The sequence below is a fragment of the Corvus kubaryi genome, unplaced genomic scaffold (assembly GCF_017639235.1).
Source record: "Corvus kubaryi isolate FWS band 111438036 unplaced genomic scaffold, C.kubaryi_AGA036_p1.0 37397, whole genome shotgun sequence".
Taxonomy (NCBI): Eukaryota; Metazoa; Chordata; class Aves; order Passeriformes; family Corvidae; genus Corvus; species Corvus kubaryi.
In genome coordinates, this window is record NW_024581136.1 from 3,129,162 (window position 1) to 3,146,148 (window position 16,987).

Below are 16,987 nucleotides of genomic sequence, written 5' to 3' on the forward strand. Positions count from 1 at the left end.
TAGTACTGGTTTTCAGCATAGCACATTATGAAGGGTTTTGCAGAAGGTTATTACAAAACTTGACAAATAAAAACATTAAATTCTTTGGAATGATGGGAAAATTCTCATATTATTTACTTTTAATGTTTTCTCCTGAAAGGACATGGTTCCACACTGTGGTTTTTCTTTTGATTCTTCTTCCCTCTCCCCTGGTTTTGGGAGTTACTTGGATTTTTTTTTTAAATTCCATCCTTTGTCTTCCTCATCTCCCTCCCCCCTCAATACTTATATACACCAATGCCCTCAGAACCAGAAGCTGACATAGAAACTACAGAAATTTAACTTAAATCTTCTGGAATCCTTGTCATGCCACCTCTGACAGCCTGATGGCTCCAGTCCTCCCAAAATTCTTTATAGAGAAGGAATAAGAGAGAGACTGTGCCTCCTTAGCTGGGTTTCGGCTAGCAGTTGCTCCTCTGTAGCAGCCATGTACCCTTTGATAGCCAGGCTGTGTGAGGGGCTATTTGGGCTCAATCAAATAGATTTGCATCATTTTTCATCCATCCTGTAAAGGACTTGCTTTACAGCTGTTCTTTCCTGTCATCACCTCAAAAAAACCTGCCTCTGTAATTGCCTTCCATGATAATATCAGAGATCCCTGGTTTTGACAAAGAGGTTTATAAAATAACTCGAATATTTTTGTTACTTTGTGCCTCATCCTCTTGCCTTCTTTTCACCATTCCTCTAGCTGACAGATATTTGTGTGCTTGGCAAATGCTCCAGGCCTTTTTTGCTGACTTTGAGCAGTTTTAAGTGTTGTATATGCGTTTCCTACTTTCTCAATGAATGCAGCCTCCAGAATATCCTCACAAACCTTCACTCTGCTCCTCCTTTCATAGTATCATAGACAATAAATAGCTGGGCCCCACAGTCTATTTATGGAAAGCAAAAAAAAGCCTCTCAGTGGGATGCCAGTGTCAGTTTTTCATGGAGTTTTCAGAATGTCATTTTCTTGGCATAAATGTTCCTGTAATTAAGTATTCTCCACGCAGAAAAATTGATTCTCCATTCTGCAGTTTATAAACTTAAGCATTTCTTTGAGAATACCCAGCTCATCTGCAGAGCTCTGTGCCTGCTTCCCTCGGCATGTTTCAGTTTCATGTTACTAATAGAAGCTTATTTAAGAGGAAAAAAAGGCTATTGAAATATAATCAGACACTGTGTGGGTTGTTGTTATATTAATTCTATTTGAATTTTGTTGGCATCCACATGACTCGTGCTGAATCTAAAAATAATTTTGATAGAAATAATCCTCTCATAGCGTAAAAAGGAATATGCCGAGAAAGTGTATGAATTACTATGCCATGTACCTGAGTATAAATAAAAACATATTTTAACTTGCATTATTTTTAGTCAGACAAAATAGTAAAATGAAGATGTCCTTAGTGAAAATTGCTTCCTTCCCCAGGTATGTATACAGAGTGTAGGATTAGTTCCACAAACCTGTGTTTATGTAGATCTTCTTTTTCTTGGTTCCATTCACATGGACAGATCACAAGGAGAATATGAGGGCACGAATATATTTTGTATGTATTTGAGTATATTTTCCTTTGTCAGTATAATCAATTGATCAGATCTGGCCTATAACATGCACTCATTTTTTACATTATATTACTTCATTTCTGACCATCGTGGTCTCACTACGGTTTCTGATATCACGGAATGTGCCAGTTCTCCCAAGCACAACAACTCTGAGCCAAACCTGCTCTTAGAAGTTTCTTAAACTGCTTCATAATAACTATTGAAATAAAGTCACGTTATAGAGATAGGAGAAAAAAGCTGATGGCTGCTGATGACTTGTAATAATTGGACTGGTTTTACATTATTGTAAGGGACTTGGAAAAGAGAAAGGAGGGGAGAGAATATTTGCATGTGCATGTGTTCCCACATCTTGCACAGTGCTGTGTTTTCAGTGCCTTTTAGTGGCATAAATAAAATGTATACACTGGGTAGTTACTTGATATGTCAGATATGGATTTGAAAGTAGAGTGTGATTTAAAGTATTCCTATGTATAACCAGGGCACTGATCCTAGTGGGCTGTAATAATTTGTCTCCTTTTCTTCCCTTCTCTCTCCTGATCCTGCAAATAGTATATTGGCAATATTTAAGCTATTTCACACCTGAAAAGGAAACTCAAAGGAAAACATATGTGTTTGCTTATTTGTTTGTCATTTGTTTGTTCATTTAATTATGTTTTTCTAGCTCAAAATTACCTAGATACTAAAGTCCTAAAAATCTTATTTATGTAAACTGTGGGAAGAGAGGAACCTTTTAAATGCTACCCCATTCTCCAGCTAGGCCAGGTGAAAGGGCAGTACTTATCAGCTGGCTATCAATTTTTAAAACTGTTTCAATAGGTGATATTTCCATTGTTGCTGATTCTGCTTGGTTGTATTATTTTTCCTGCTGGGAAAAAAACACTTTCTCCTTCTTGAGGTTTTTATGATGTATGGTAGCTAACATTGACTAGTACATTTCAAAGAAGGAAGGTTTGCTGTCCTTTATTGCTCTAAATGTAGCATGGTAATCCATGTCAATGGTTTTCCTTTTTTTTTTTTGCATCATCATCCAGGCCACATCCCTTGGACAGAGGGATGCGTCTTCATGGGCCAGCAAGGGAAACTTACAAGGAAAATACTCATAAATTTCGTTTGCTATAGAATCTCGTGAATGGGAACCCCCAAAGGAAACTTTTTATCATGGTCTTGCAGCTGTGCTGTTCATCTGCTGGAAGAATAAAAAGACTGATGGTCTTACTCTTTTAATAGACATAAAAATAAGGGCAGTTTCAAGTTCACTTTGTTGGTCCAGACTGAACAAGATGGGACCTTGCAGCAACTATCAACCTGTCTGCTCACAAAAAGTCAGAATGCCAGGATTAAAGGAAAGAAAAGTGAAGGAGGAGAAAGTGTTCTTGTGACCTAATGAGACCTAAATGCAGAACAGCAAACAGAGAAGACAGCGGGGAAAATTCTACCCTCTGAGGGTAAGTTTGCAGTAAATGCAAACCATCCACCATTGTTTGGTCTTGCCTGCTGCCAGTCAGGCAGTAAAACTGGCTGCCAGTAAGGAATGATTACAGCTTTAGTTCCGTGATTGCTCCTCTTTGCTGGAGAGTGTTCATTAGGAGGAACATTACCAGTCCATTCTTTCTTTTAGCACTGTAGGATGCTACTTGATTTTTTTTATAACTATTGGGGAGGCAGAGGGAAATCTGAGAATTCGTTGTAAGGAGGTCTGTGGTAGTTGTTCTTTTTAATTACATACTTTTAAAATGCCTTGGAGTCAACAAGGTTCTTTTTCTCCAATCTCCCTAACTTTTCTAACGAACTATTAAAACTAATCTTGCTTCTAGGCTTGTGAAGCACCGTGGGTGGGAAAGCCAATTACATCAATATTTTATTTTTAAAAATAACATATATTGTTCCCCCATCAAGACCTGTTACATTTCCAGCAGCATTCAATACAATAGAGTACTGTTAAATATACCGTTGGCATACAATCAACTACCATTTATTTTACTGTTGAGTGATTTGTTATGGTAGATAGAAGCCATTCAATACCATTGACAAACAACAGACAGTCCATAGCTCTGAATTACTGTTAGACTATTTTTGTAATGAATGGAGACTTAATTTCAGCTCAGTTTTCTTGGGGGTGCCAGACACAATTGTGCCGAGCAGAGCAACAGCTTTATTTATTAAGGCTTGCAATGCTTTTGTCTAATTACTGCTGACTTGTCAGACAATAGTCAATGACCTTCATCAGGAAAGGTGAAACAATTCCTCTCACCTGATTCCTCCTGGCCTTTTTAGCTTCCAAGAAAAACACTAGATTGTCTAAGTGATTACGTAGGAATCTTACAGACCAGTAGTGTTTGAGAGGCCTTGGGGGTCCAGCTGTGTTTTAGATACAGACGTTTCCCTTTCTATCACAATACTCTGGCAAAAATCTAAAGGCATTGTGAAGTTTTTAGTCATGCCTGTGTTAGGAGACTCAAGGGTCCACTCTGAAGTGTTGATGTTGTGCAAAAAAATTTATTCACACTAATGACTTTCTGAGATCAGACTGAGCATTGTATAATTTAGTCCATCCATGCTCTGTAAAGCAAAAGGTATGAAGCACACTCTGCAGGTAGATTGCCCTGCCACACCAAGGCACATCTGGCACACAAGTGTTGGGTGCCTTTTTATTTCTTGGCTAACAACCCTTGTTTACCCAAAATAGATGAGGGGAAAAGAGCAGGCAATAATACAGTTCTCATCTATGTGCTCTAAGTTGTACACTAGACTCTTTTATACTGACAAACCTGTACAGAACAGCATCAGGGATTCCTCTGTACTTCTTGTCCCTACCTCCGAACTCAAAAGCTTTCCGTAAAAACTCAGATTTACTATTCTCCATCACAATTCATGCAGAAGGACTCCCAGCTAAGTCTGGATATTCTTTCAGAATAGACTTTAGCACTGAGTATCTCTTCGCAAAAGTCCTTACAAAGTTTACAGAGTCAGTTTATAACACTACAATTATCAGTCAGCCTCAGCAATAAGAACTTCTTTTGAGTTCATTCTTGTTGGGGAAACTGTAGACTGTCTCCTCTTGTGTTATGGGAGAAAGATCCAGATGTTGTTGACAAAGACTATCTCTGAAGCTGTGGAATTTTATATGGAATGGAATATGGTACCTTACTAAAAGACCTAAAGCGGTAGCATGTGGCTTGGGAATGAGATTGCTTTTCTTAAAAAGGAAAGATGTGCCAGCTGTGTAGAATGAAGACCTGTATATCGATCCCCAGCTGAAAATAGTTTGTTAATTCACAGCTATTGAAGATATGTTCCACAGATAATGATAAATTAGATCCACAGCCATCCAGTGACCATTTTCATGGCTTTTTCAAGTCAGCAAATGCAACAAGCATCTTTATTAACCAGAGAGACAAAGGTGCTCTGATGTACTGTATCAAAGAGAAGCAGGATAATATGGTCAAAGCTGTAGAGTAAATAGAGAACCCTAGAAATGCTGGGTGAGCATAAGTGTTACCACAGCAGAAGCTATTAAAAAGAAATTTAAAAGTTTTAATTGTTCTGCCTAAAGGATTACTCGATCAAAAAAACATCTTATTGAGCCTGTAACCGTAATAAGGTTAGAGTCCATTATAAATTAAAATAATTTTATTCTCTGAAAATATTGTTATTTCAATATCCTGTTATTCAAAAAAATCCTGTTTTTGTAATAAGAAACTGAATTTAAATATGTTATTTGAATGTAATCTGTCAAATCTTTTAACACCTGCTTCTTCAGATTATTGAATGAATTACATTGACTGTTGAATTAATAACACTCATAAGGATGGAAGTAATTGGAATAACTGAGGTTCAATAATTTCTCACCAGTAATATTTTCTTCCTGAAGAAAAAAGCCAAGGAGATTTAGGCTGGATGCTCCGAAATATCACCACAGGGAGTTTGCAGTCAAAGAATACTTCCCATCAAAATGTGGTCAGCTTCAATAGCAGGATAGTTTGGGGATATATAACCACCCTGAGGGGCATGCTGGCTTCACTAAAATGACCCAAAACAAGCAAAAAAGGAAATATTTTGTCCTTTAAAAGAAAAGGAATTTAATTTATTCTTTAAACTGTGGAACAAATGGAACAATGAATGTAACTGGAGTTTTAAATGTTTTTGAATGGTCTGTAACTATTCATACAGTTATAAAAAGAAAATTTAGCTACTTCCTATGTCTATGCCTGGAGCCCAAAAGCCTTCAAGAATAACAGCTTCTCCAGCTGTAGCATTAAGGGAGAGCAGGCAGCACCAACTAAATAACAGATTTTGTCCATGTTGTGATTCTCCATGGGTATGACGTGCTGAGCAAGTACATTTCAGTACGTGATGACTGAAACATATATGAGCAAATTATAAAAACACCAATAAAAATATTGTCAAATGGAGAAATAACAATTGCATTTGGTAAACAGTTTCTTAGAGATCACATTTTAGAATATATATATATATATATATATATATATCAGTTTATACCTATTGGGCTTACCAACTCTGGACAGTAGGAGTTGATGTAAATAAGAGTGAGATCCTAGAAACTCATCACAGGAATTGAGAGGTAAAACCACACTTCCTAAATGTTTTCAGGTAATTTTGTTTTATAAAAGCTTTGACACAAAGAGGTACTCAAGAAACAAATGTTAGGAGTGGAAAGTCTCTTGTATGGCCCAAGTTATTTCTTCCAAAGAACTGTAAGGGATTTTGAGAAGTTGCTGTGGGAGTGGGAAGATACCTGCTAAGGGAATGGTCACAGTGAGACACATTCAAACATAGTTCTGTGGAATCTACAGGGGACAGTTCAAATCCTCCTGACTTACAGTTTCTGTTAGAAAAAAACAAACAGTCAGAGTTGATTTGGCAATCAAGGTGCAGTTTATAGTCAGGCTGTGAGTACAAGATAGGGCAGGTTTAATGTGAGTGGTGTTGAGAGCTTGCAGAGTGCTCTGCTGCAAGGCATCAGACAACATCTGGAGATGCAGTTGCTGGACTCCAGCTGTGTGGATTTGGGTCTAGGCCCTGCTATGGGAAGGTACAGTGTGGGGTCCACTTCGAAACCAAAGCATTTTCACCTTGTGTGTAAACTTCTATCCAAAGAAAGTGAACAATTTTTCTTTCTTCTCCTGTGGGTAATATGGGGAAAGATCAGGATCTGTTCGTTATAGCTGTGGCAGATTGAGGTACTCAGGCTTGGAGAACTCAGTGCACCAGGGCATCACCGATGTGGGTTCCCCAGACAGGCAACAGGTTTTGGAACCTATGCTTTTCTTTAAAAAAAACCCCGCACCAAACAAAAACACCACACCCTAATCAGCTTTTGTCTAGTTGTGGAGAGGAGCTGTGACTGTATATGCTGTATTACTTTGATGAGACATTTACTAATTGAAATAGGGAGCAGTAAAGGCTGAATAAAACTATTTATCATTCTCACTGGACCCGGACAGAGGAGGAATAAAGGCTGCTGGCTTGCATAAGAGAAAATTTGAAGGCCTCAATTCAGGCGAATGGCTGAAACCCCTTCCGGTGAGATGATCTTGAGCTAAACAACCACATTTCACATGGTGTCACATACTTTTTCAGTCATGAAAAAAAGTGTGGCTTTTTAAAAGAAAAACAAAATGAAAATACCCTGATTTAGTAACTTACATGGGTTTGCTTTCTTCTCAAGGTCAAGTTCAAAGTAGAATTGTCTGCTGTTTGTCTTTTCATTTAATAATATCCTGGAATAAGTAACTGGGAAAACAAAAATAGAACATACATCAATGAAAAATACTGTGTACAGCAAATCCATTTTGGCAGGATAGGAATTTGTAAGCAGCTCCATTTAGCACCTACCTACTGTTTCTCATTCATTCCTGCTGTCTCTGTCCAGAGTCTAACAGAATTTTGTTCATACTGCTGCTTTGTCTAAAACACTTTCCATGCCTCATTCACTTGCCTCATTCACTTGCCATCACTTTTCAACTGTAGCAGACTCAGTTTTTTCCTCTCCTTGATCTCTGCCTCCAAATTTCTTTCTCTCTATGTCATTATTTAAGCTGTATGAATACTTTGCCAACTAGTGAGCTTAAGGTTTAATAAGATTTCACTTAAAATATAAGGTTAAGTCAAAAGTCAGCGGAAATAAGAGCCTAAATTCATTAAAACTAGGTATTTAATTGTGCCATTTCAATGCAATATGTACAAATAGAACCATATATAAATGATGATGACCTAAAAAACAACTCCCAACATACCTGCGATTAGGGATCTTATTTGTAAAACTGCAGTATTGTTTGTTTCTTGTGTATCATCCCAAAACAGAGGTTAAAATTTTGTTTTAGAGATTCAAAAATTTAAAATGCATTTTAATTTCATTAAATGAGACATAAAAATGTTATAATTCTCCTCAAAATAAATTAAAAATAATTGTTGCAGTTTGATAAATGAAATAATCTCTGCTCCTCCCCACCCCACCCCTCAATAAAAAGCAAAGGTAAAAATGAAAGCCTCCTTAGAAAAAGACACTAACATTTTTTTATATAAAATAGGACGAAAATAGTTCTTTTTAAAGCGCTGTGAGTTTCCCTTCCTTTTTCAAGCTTCAGCTCATTTGCAATGTATGATCAATGTTTCCAAGCAGCCATCAATTCTTCTAAAGTTCTCTCTCCCATTTTCAACTGATCTGCTTATTTTAAGGACAGGGAAGTGGAGGTGCTAAAATGCAGTACCACCTCCTTGGAAGTACTACTGGATCAAAAAATAAGATGATCATCCCTCCATATTAGATGAAAAGTCTTTCTCCTCATTTAATTTGGCTTTCCCAGAGAAAAATCTTCCATGAGCCCTCCAAACAACAAGGATACGTCCAGTATGTCATGTACCCCCTAGAGAAGTACAACCTACCTGTAACCTGAGCTTTATATTTATTTGGACCTCTTAGCATTCCAAGGAGCTTGAAAAACTCTTTTTTGAAGATTGGACATAAATCAGTGGAAGACACTAGGTTATATCTTTTTTATCCATATATTTTTCATTTCCTTGGTTTGGTTTTATGGTGGTGTGTGTTTGGTTTGGTTTGGTTTGTGTTCTATCTTTCTTCAATCTGACCAGACTCTTCCCAATTGATTTTGTATCAGAAATACCAATGGTTTCAGATGAGGAAAGATCAAAAATGAAGGCAATCTTTTTGGTAAACCACCTCTTTAATCTGCCCCTGAGCCCACTCCTGTTCTTCATCATCTTTCTTGCAAAGTGTCCAGCTCATTCTGCCCACTGGAGTGCCACCAGACACATCACAGTGCCTCACCACAGAGGCAGCAAGTTCCTTGTCAAACTGCATTTGGGAACCTGTACAGCCAACAGCAGGTGGAACAAGAGCTTGAACAAGCAAACTTGACCCTTTCTGAATCTGGGGGACACTTTGCTGTCAAGAAAAATCAAGTTTGGCTGCTTCGTGCCTCGAACATGTGAAATGGCTGCAACAGGAAGAGGTAAATCTGTCCAACAAGTTTAATGTCAACAGAGTATAAACCATTAAATGCACTAGCTGGGATTATAACGCAGTCAGTATTGTCAGATAAATATGATGCTTTAGAGGTAAATTTCTTTCCTGAGTGTGGAAGTGCAGGTCTAGTAACGAAATGGGACACCTTTAGCAAGATATAATCTAGTGTTCCATCATACACCTTCATTATTTCCCCTATAATTAGGATTTTAATCCTTGTATTTGTTCTTTTTAAAAGTCTATTATCACTGCTAGGCATTTCTACTGATTTATTGATTTGTTATGTATATCATGAATGACTCCTGAGGAGTATAATAATGAAGGAGAATGTTATTTAATTCTATACAAATATTTAGGGATGGAGCCAATATTATTGTGTAGTTTTATTATGAGAAGCCCTATTTCTTCTAATATCAATATCACCTTACAAAGCTCCTCATCTGCTATGAAGAAAGAAGGATTATTAGAACTGACATAGTACTTGGCTTTTCAAAGCTATTATATTTCTTGTAATTATTTCTTTTTGAATTTCTAGTGCATCTTCCACTGAAAGCCTGTTTGCCCTGTTGGTCTGGTGGCAGTTTAAATAAACAAGTTGCTTCCTTCAATATTGAATTATCAAAATAAAACTGCTAGTAGATAGACAAGATACCTGATATCCATTTTATTCTTCTAAACTGGCAACAGGAGACATTGGCAGACATCTTCATGGGGCCTTCCATTAAGAATGAGTATTAAAGACGTACATATAGTACATATATTTTCATCAAATTGAAACCTCTTCTTCCTGTCTATGCATAAGGATTTTTTTCATAGTCAGTTTCAGGGTGTTCCTGGTTTTGGAAAAAATAGGAGTATTTAAAAAAGAAAGGAAAGAAAAAAAAAAGAAAAAAAAGGAAAACCTACAGAGAAAAAAAAATACATTTCCAGTGGGCTCACAACCAGTGCTATGTTTTCCTATTCACTATATAATTTGGCATTTATCTTTTACAAGAGATGCTGCTGTTTTTTGTAAGCATAAATTGCTTTCTCTGGGGTTTTCTATTAGAGGTAAGGAAAGGGAATAACATGAAAGCAGCACTTATGTTTTATAAATTATGTGGATTTTTTTCTAAAGAGAGCTGTAATAACCTCCAGTCTCATGTGGCAGCAATGCATTTTCCATATGTTTAGTATATGTGTGTATATATGTGTATGTTATGTATATATAATTTTGTGGTTGTTGTTGTCGTATTTACTTTTGGGTTATATTCACATCAAATGTCCAGAACTTAGGCTGAGGAGATTCTCTAAGGAAAATGCAGGATGCCACAGGAGCTGATTCAGTGGGTGGTACTCTTCCTTTGGAGTCAGAACCAAACCGATGCCTCAGAATGTGGCTGTGGAAGGAAACATCTGAATGAGCAAGAATATTCCAGACTGTCAGTAGGCAAGTTAGCCATGTTGTAATAAGCTGAAAACATGTCAGTAATAGCACTAGATTAATTTAATCTTGTATAAACACACACTTTAAAAGAGGTTTTTAAATCTCTTTGACTGGAGGGATGGTTTTGTTTTGTTTTGCTCAAACGAGGCATCAAAAAAGAATTTTAAGAGTTTGCAACATTGTAAAAATGTCAATGACGTTCTGTATTTGGACTGAATGCTGGGATTGTAGTTTTAATTTAAAAGAAGCTAGGAGCAGATGCTCAGATGCAAGTCCTGGTGTGTTTGTGATAGAGGGCAGAGGATTGTTTTCTCAGAGCAGGGGACATCTCAGAGCTTTCCATCACTCTGATCCTGGAGAGTGTCTTTACCATGCAAATACTTGCCCACGGGTCTTCTGATTTTCTTACAGAAACTCAAAAAGTGCTCAGCAGCAGCTGCTAAAAATAATTTTTGTGTAGCTGTCACTAAGGTGGCTTTTCCTGTCTTTGCAGATGCGGAGGCAGCCATGGTAACCTGTGCATTCATGATGCACATGAGCTGGCTGTGAAAATGATGGCCTTGCAAAAAGTGTCCAGACTTCACTTTGAAGAAACACATCCAATAAAGCAAGACATAATTGTAACACTGTACTATCTGGCATCAGACAAGCTCTGTTGAAAAATAAATTAAAACTTTGGGAGTTTATGTCCAAATACCTTCTTTAGCTTGGTTTAAACTTTGTTTAGAACTGGTCTTGAAGAAGGGATCTTTATTTATCACATTAGACAATATGTATGAGGTGTGATCCATTAAGATATTATACATATTTTTCTTCAATTTAAACTATTTCCTCTGAAGGTATATTACTAATAAATTACTAGTAAGGAAATCTTTGCCTGAGGATGAAAATTTCAATTTGCATCTTTACCACAACTTTTGTCATTAATAATTGTTATGGATCTGGCAGGTGTCCATATTTTCACAAAGTCTACATTTAGACTCTAAACAGAATTCATGTAATGTTGGCAGATGTTCAGATATCAAGGCAGAGAGTGCAGAGGCAGCCACAGAGAATGATTGATCTGACAGGATATCTGTGAATTGTTGTATGAAGGAAAACAAGCCTGTTTATCAAACAAGGTATTTACCTTCATGTTCCAGGCAACTTTCTAGAAATGCTGAAATTCAGTATAATTCCAGGGTGATACTTAATACAGTGAATCAAGATATCACAGTATGTGCTGGCAGTACCTCATGAAAGTCAATGTGTTGAGCTCAAGTAACCTTTCCATTGTACACATGAACTGAGTATCTGCTTGCTGTGTTTAGTGTTTGTCACATCTTTGAAAGATGAGGTGAAACTGAAGATAGACATTTTCAGGTCCTCTTTTTCCTGTTATCATTGTATGTAATAATGAGATATTGAAATTGGAGCCAAATCTACATTTCCAAACCTAAAAGGGAATAAATCAGGCTTTTTAGCAAAGTAACTATGCCAGCAAAAACTCTGTGGTGAAGGTCAGAGAAGGCTTTTCTGGATTAATAATCTTAGACATACAATTACCACAACAAGATGTATAGAAAAATAAGTCTGAGAACATGGTATAACCAGGTATATTTGTGTCACAGCTACTCAAAATTAATCTTGATTTGTCAAAAGGTCTTCTGATTTGCTTGGACGCACAGATTGCCTTAAAGGTAACTGAATATAACTGGTGATATTTCAGTGGATAACTTGACTAGAGTTATTTGACATTTAGTAGGAGGTTTCTGTGTTTTTCTAGGAGAAGAAGATGTGTACATCTGTGCTGCTAAACAGCTCTGATCTATGCCAGTTGTCATGGTTTGTTGAGTTGAATAGAATCTTAGCTCACTTGGTGCTGGCCTGTTAAAACTGGAGCCATGGATTATGTGCAGAGTGACAATTATCCAAAAACTCAGAGGGTTGTTTTATTAACCCAAGCCATGGAGCTGAGTGTTTTCTGCAGTGCACATTGTATCCTGGAACAGTCACTGTGCTGCACGAGCTGAAGATTCCCTTGTATTTTATGAAACTGAGTGAAATTTTAGGAATTGTTTCTCTGCACCTCCAGCTTGATTCTGCAGACACTTTCAGGCAGTTTTGTGGGCTGTAATGCCTCTTTGCTCATTTGGTCATTGCCCAGTTTACTGTGTTCATGGGAAAGGGAAGAGACAAAGGATTCAGTGTGTCAGCTTTAGAAGGTGATGGATGGTGCTGATGCATCAGCCTGGCTGGAAATGTCTGCTCAGCAGAACCTCAGCAATCCTGCAGTGGATGGGACCGAAAAAGAAATTGTGAGAATGCTCCTTTCATGTTAGCATTTAACTTCCAAATGGATCTCAAATATGTCTATGGAATGTGACAAGGGTTCAAAGCAGCATGTAATGGATTCTGTAACTGGAATTCTCTATTACACCACTCTTTGACTTCTTCCAGCGCCCTGTAAGAACAGTTCTACAAAGAATGGAATGAGTCACATTACACTGACTTTTTGTTGTTGTTTGGTTTTGTTAGGACAGTTTATACAAATGCTGTGCCTGAAAATCTGTGCAAGGTCAACTGACATGGAAAAAATGGTGGTGGTGGGGTTGGGCAGGAAACAAAAAAGTTGTTTAAATTAACAACTTCTGGACTTAACAGTATTTTTGTGACACTTGATCAGAGTGTAGCCAGAAGCTACAACACAGAACCAGCAGGTTTGAATCTCATGAAAGAAAAGACTAAGATCAAGTCTAATTAGCTTTCATTTATAAAGAGGAAAAGAAAGAAAGAGAAGTTTACGGACACCCTCCTTCAGGACGTTCCACACTGAAGTGTTTACAGCCTGTAAACTAATAAAAACAGACAGCTACACACAAGGCCATCAATATAAGGCTTGTTGAGTGGAGAGGGTAAAGCTTATTTCCCTCACTCTGAAATGGATTGAACCTTTTTGTTGCATTTATTTGTCTGTCTTGGAGAGAATATAGTTATATTCAGCTCTCAGAAAAGGCTTATATGGGTTGCATGTGGGATGGACTATTGTCTAAGCTCAAATTTTATCTTTGTCCTCCTGTTTGTCTTTAAATGGTCTGCAAATTTATTTGAAATTTCCTGGGTTAGCTGACAACAGCATCTTCCAAGGAGATGATCTTTCCTTACTCCAACTTCATCTAAAAATGCTGCTCCCTCTAGTCAGCTTGAGTAAAAAAATGACAACAACAAAACCTCCTCCCTGCCCCAAAAGGCAGCTTTTCCAGGGCTAACACACAGCGAGGGTCTGACCCTTTAAATGGAGAGAAAAAATATGCTGGAAGGTGGAAGAGGGAAAGTGCAGTTCTTTCCTGCATGGTCTGGTATTCAGAAGGTGAAAGTTGGTCCCCAAAAACTATACCACTAATCCTGCTATTTTACTTTTCCCTTTTTCCAGTCCAAAGCAGGAGGAATTTTTACACGATCTTCATTCCCATACTTCCCCTGTGACCAAAAGTACTATTTCTTTTCATTTTCTGTTTCCAATAAGGTTTTCTTTTTATTTCCCAGATCTCAGCTTTGAAGTCAGACTTGAACACCCAAATCTTGACCAATTTTCTTAATGCTTTAAAAAGACCTGCCATTTCCATGAAAAACTGTGCTACATTAAATATGAATACTTCTGCATCCATTTCCTGCAAGCAAGTCACCTCAGCTGATGCCCCTCAAGTCTTGGCATGAAATTGATATGTCTGTGCATTTTTTAAAAATTTACTCTGAACATTTTTGTAAGCTGGAAGGGTGAGGTTTGGAGGGGTAACAAGAAGGTTTGAAACAGAAGCTCTGTTAATGTGATTGAGTTTGTTTCAGACTTGTGTGCAGTTGCCAGTTAAATGTAGTGCTTAGGTATCTTCTGCACCAAACAAGACTAGGACAAGAGAACCAGTTTTGTTTTTTGTCCCTAGATTATATGTGAGATTTTAATCCTCTTTTTCCAAACATTCTTTTTTTTCTTCTCACTGGTTCTTTATAATTGCTTTCAATATATAGTGAGCACTATAAACACAGAATCCTGCTCAGTGTGTGACAAAAGGACTTCTGATCTGCATGTGGCAACAATTCACAAGTTGTAGTTTGCTCCTACATACTCCCATAACAGAGGGACCAAGAGATTCAAACTCAGCTGGTGCTGTGGCTCTAGAAATATTGTATTAGTGCTAAAGTGTCTTTGCATTGCTTTTATTAAACAAATACTGCTTTGGAAAGTAAAGCTCTCATCTGCTTCCCACTGGACAAATATAAAAACCATTTTCTTCCTTTTCTCTGAACTCTTACTGTGCAAGCCATGTGGTTCTCCCCACTGTGGTCTGTTTTGCAAAAGAAGCCTATTAATTGAGGATGTTTTTCAGTATTGCCTAGAGGTCACTACAATCAATTATGGAGAATATTTGTAAAAGAGAAATCTTGCCTATAAAGCAATATATCCCGAGTGTCTAATTTGTTCACTGTAATAAGGCCATGCCTAGTTATTGATTAATCAATCTTTGTTGTCTGTTTGCTGATTATATCAGGAAGTCTCTTAATGTAATGGAATATCATATACAGATTGGTTTGCAAAAATATTTATTTCTCCTATTATACTGCATGTGTTCAACCTGAGGAGATTATTTTTCCAGGATAGATCATTTTGATTTGTTGTGGCAAGCCTAGAACTGAAAATGGAAGCATATTTGGGTTTGAAACATGAATAGAAACATGACTAAGGTCATCAACACAGAATTTTTTCTATTTTGATCCGATTTGTAAATCATTACCTGATGTATTCCATTCAAAAGTCTTAATGTTATGCAATTATACTGCATCAAGATATGCAGTGCAGGAGTGTAATTGATCAAAATGAAACTTATGTTGTACGCCAAAAAACTGGTTGTGGATACATTCAAAGTGGTTCTCAGGCTATATTTAAAAATGTAACATTTGGCTGTTTTTTTAAATCATAGAAAGGAAGCCAAGCATATTAAAATTAATTCATGTTCATGTGCTCGATATAATTAAGGTTTTTATCTTGTCATGAATCTTAGTGTGATTTGTAGGACACAGAGTAGTGGCAGGAGTTATGTACATAGAAGATGTTTTAAGTTATAGTATAATTATCATTATCTCTGTTGGCAGGAGTGCATCATTTCCATTAAATAACATGCCTTGTTTCACTGTGAGTCCACGATTCATTTCTGATCTTTTGTGCTGTAGTTGATGTATATGAGCCACATTAACTGCCCCCCTGCCTCACTTTGTGCATATTTAAGGATTTAAAGTGTCTCGGGAATCCATTATCACTCTGTGACAGAAAGGTGAGAAAAATGTGTGAAAAACTCAAAAACAGGTAGAACTAGATCATGTCTATATATTAACTTTTGACAGGTGTGAGACATCTAAGATTTAATCTGGAATTTGTGTTGGAATTCAGATAAAATAATGCATACTTTAAATTGAGAAGAAATAAAGAATTAGTGATGCTGATGTTCTGTGTTATTACAAAGAAACAATGGTTCTTAAAACATTTAAATTTTGCAAGAAATTAGCATGATCTCAGTGGGACCAGAGAGTCAAAAGGAGAAACACAAGAACACATAAATAATTTTCCATTTATCCTTTCTTCAGTATTTAAAGTGCTGAAGTTCAAGTGCCTCTTTTTGCTGTATAAAATGCTTATAACATGATTTATCATGATGCACATCTCATTGTGAGTAGCAAAACTGAAAAAATAAAAATAGGCTCCAATTCTGCAAGCAGTTTTGCACACATAGATCCTATTTGCATTACTTTTGTACACTAAAATTTACTGTGATATATAAGGAGTATTAAAGATAACGAACTTCAATGAGAGGACAGTTTTTATAAAAGCAGCGGTACCACATCTCATAAAAGCCAGGCTTGGCATCCACAACATGTGCCATGTCTGCAGTGCTTTCAAATTACAAAGCAATCTTTTTACCAGAAGGGTACTTAAAGTCACAGGTTCTACTAACACATCCACTGAGAATAAGAATATAACAGTTCTCTCTAAAATTTTAATATGTATATTGATTCTCAGTGCATTCTGGAATGTGGACTCAGCTTTCCCGGCTCTGGAAATCTAATGTTCAACATATGGCCACCTGCAGTTAGACCATGGTAAAATTTCTGTGCTTTTCCCCAGGGAAAAATCAAGGTATCAGAGATGTTTTTTCTGTTTCCACATGCTATGTAGATTAAATACGTGACATGCAATTTAAATCCAGAAGATTTTTGGCACTGATAATGATGACTTGAAAGATATCATAGCACAATTTTTAAACTCATTTATGTGGCAGTCACTGTTGTTGAAAATACAACCTCTTTATTGTGGCATCAGGGCTTCATCTCTGAATCGGTGACAGCCAAAAAACTTCTCAGTACTGACCCACTTTGGGAATGTTGCAATGCTATCACATTCCTTAATCCTAGGGAAACTGAAGTGGTGAAAGGGTTGTATAATT

General features: G+C 37.0%; 1 long non-coding RNA gene across 2 annotated transcripts; it reads left to right on the plus strand.

The window, feature by feature from the left end:
• The first annotated feature begins 2,310 nt into the window (after window positions 1–2,310).
• LOC121671167 lies at window positions 2,311–15,679 on the plus strand. Of its 2 annotated transcripts, none has more exons than XR_006018409.1 (2): window positions 2,311–3,026; window positions 11,008–15,679. It is a non-coding gene; the product is annotated as an uncharacterized LOC121671167 (long non-coding RNA). The 2 variants fall into 2 exon arrangements; XR_006018408.1 differs by lacking the exon at window positions 2,311–3,026 and adding an exon at window positions 6,199–9,074.
• The last annotated feature ends 1,308 nt before the right edge of the window (window positions 15,680–16,987 follow it).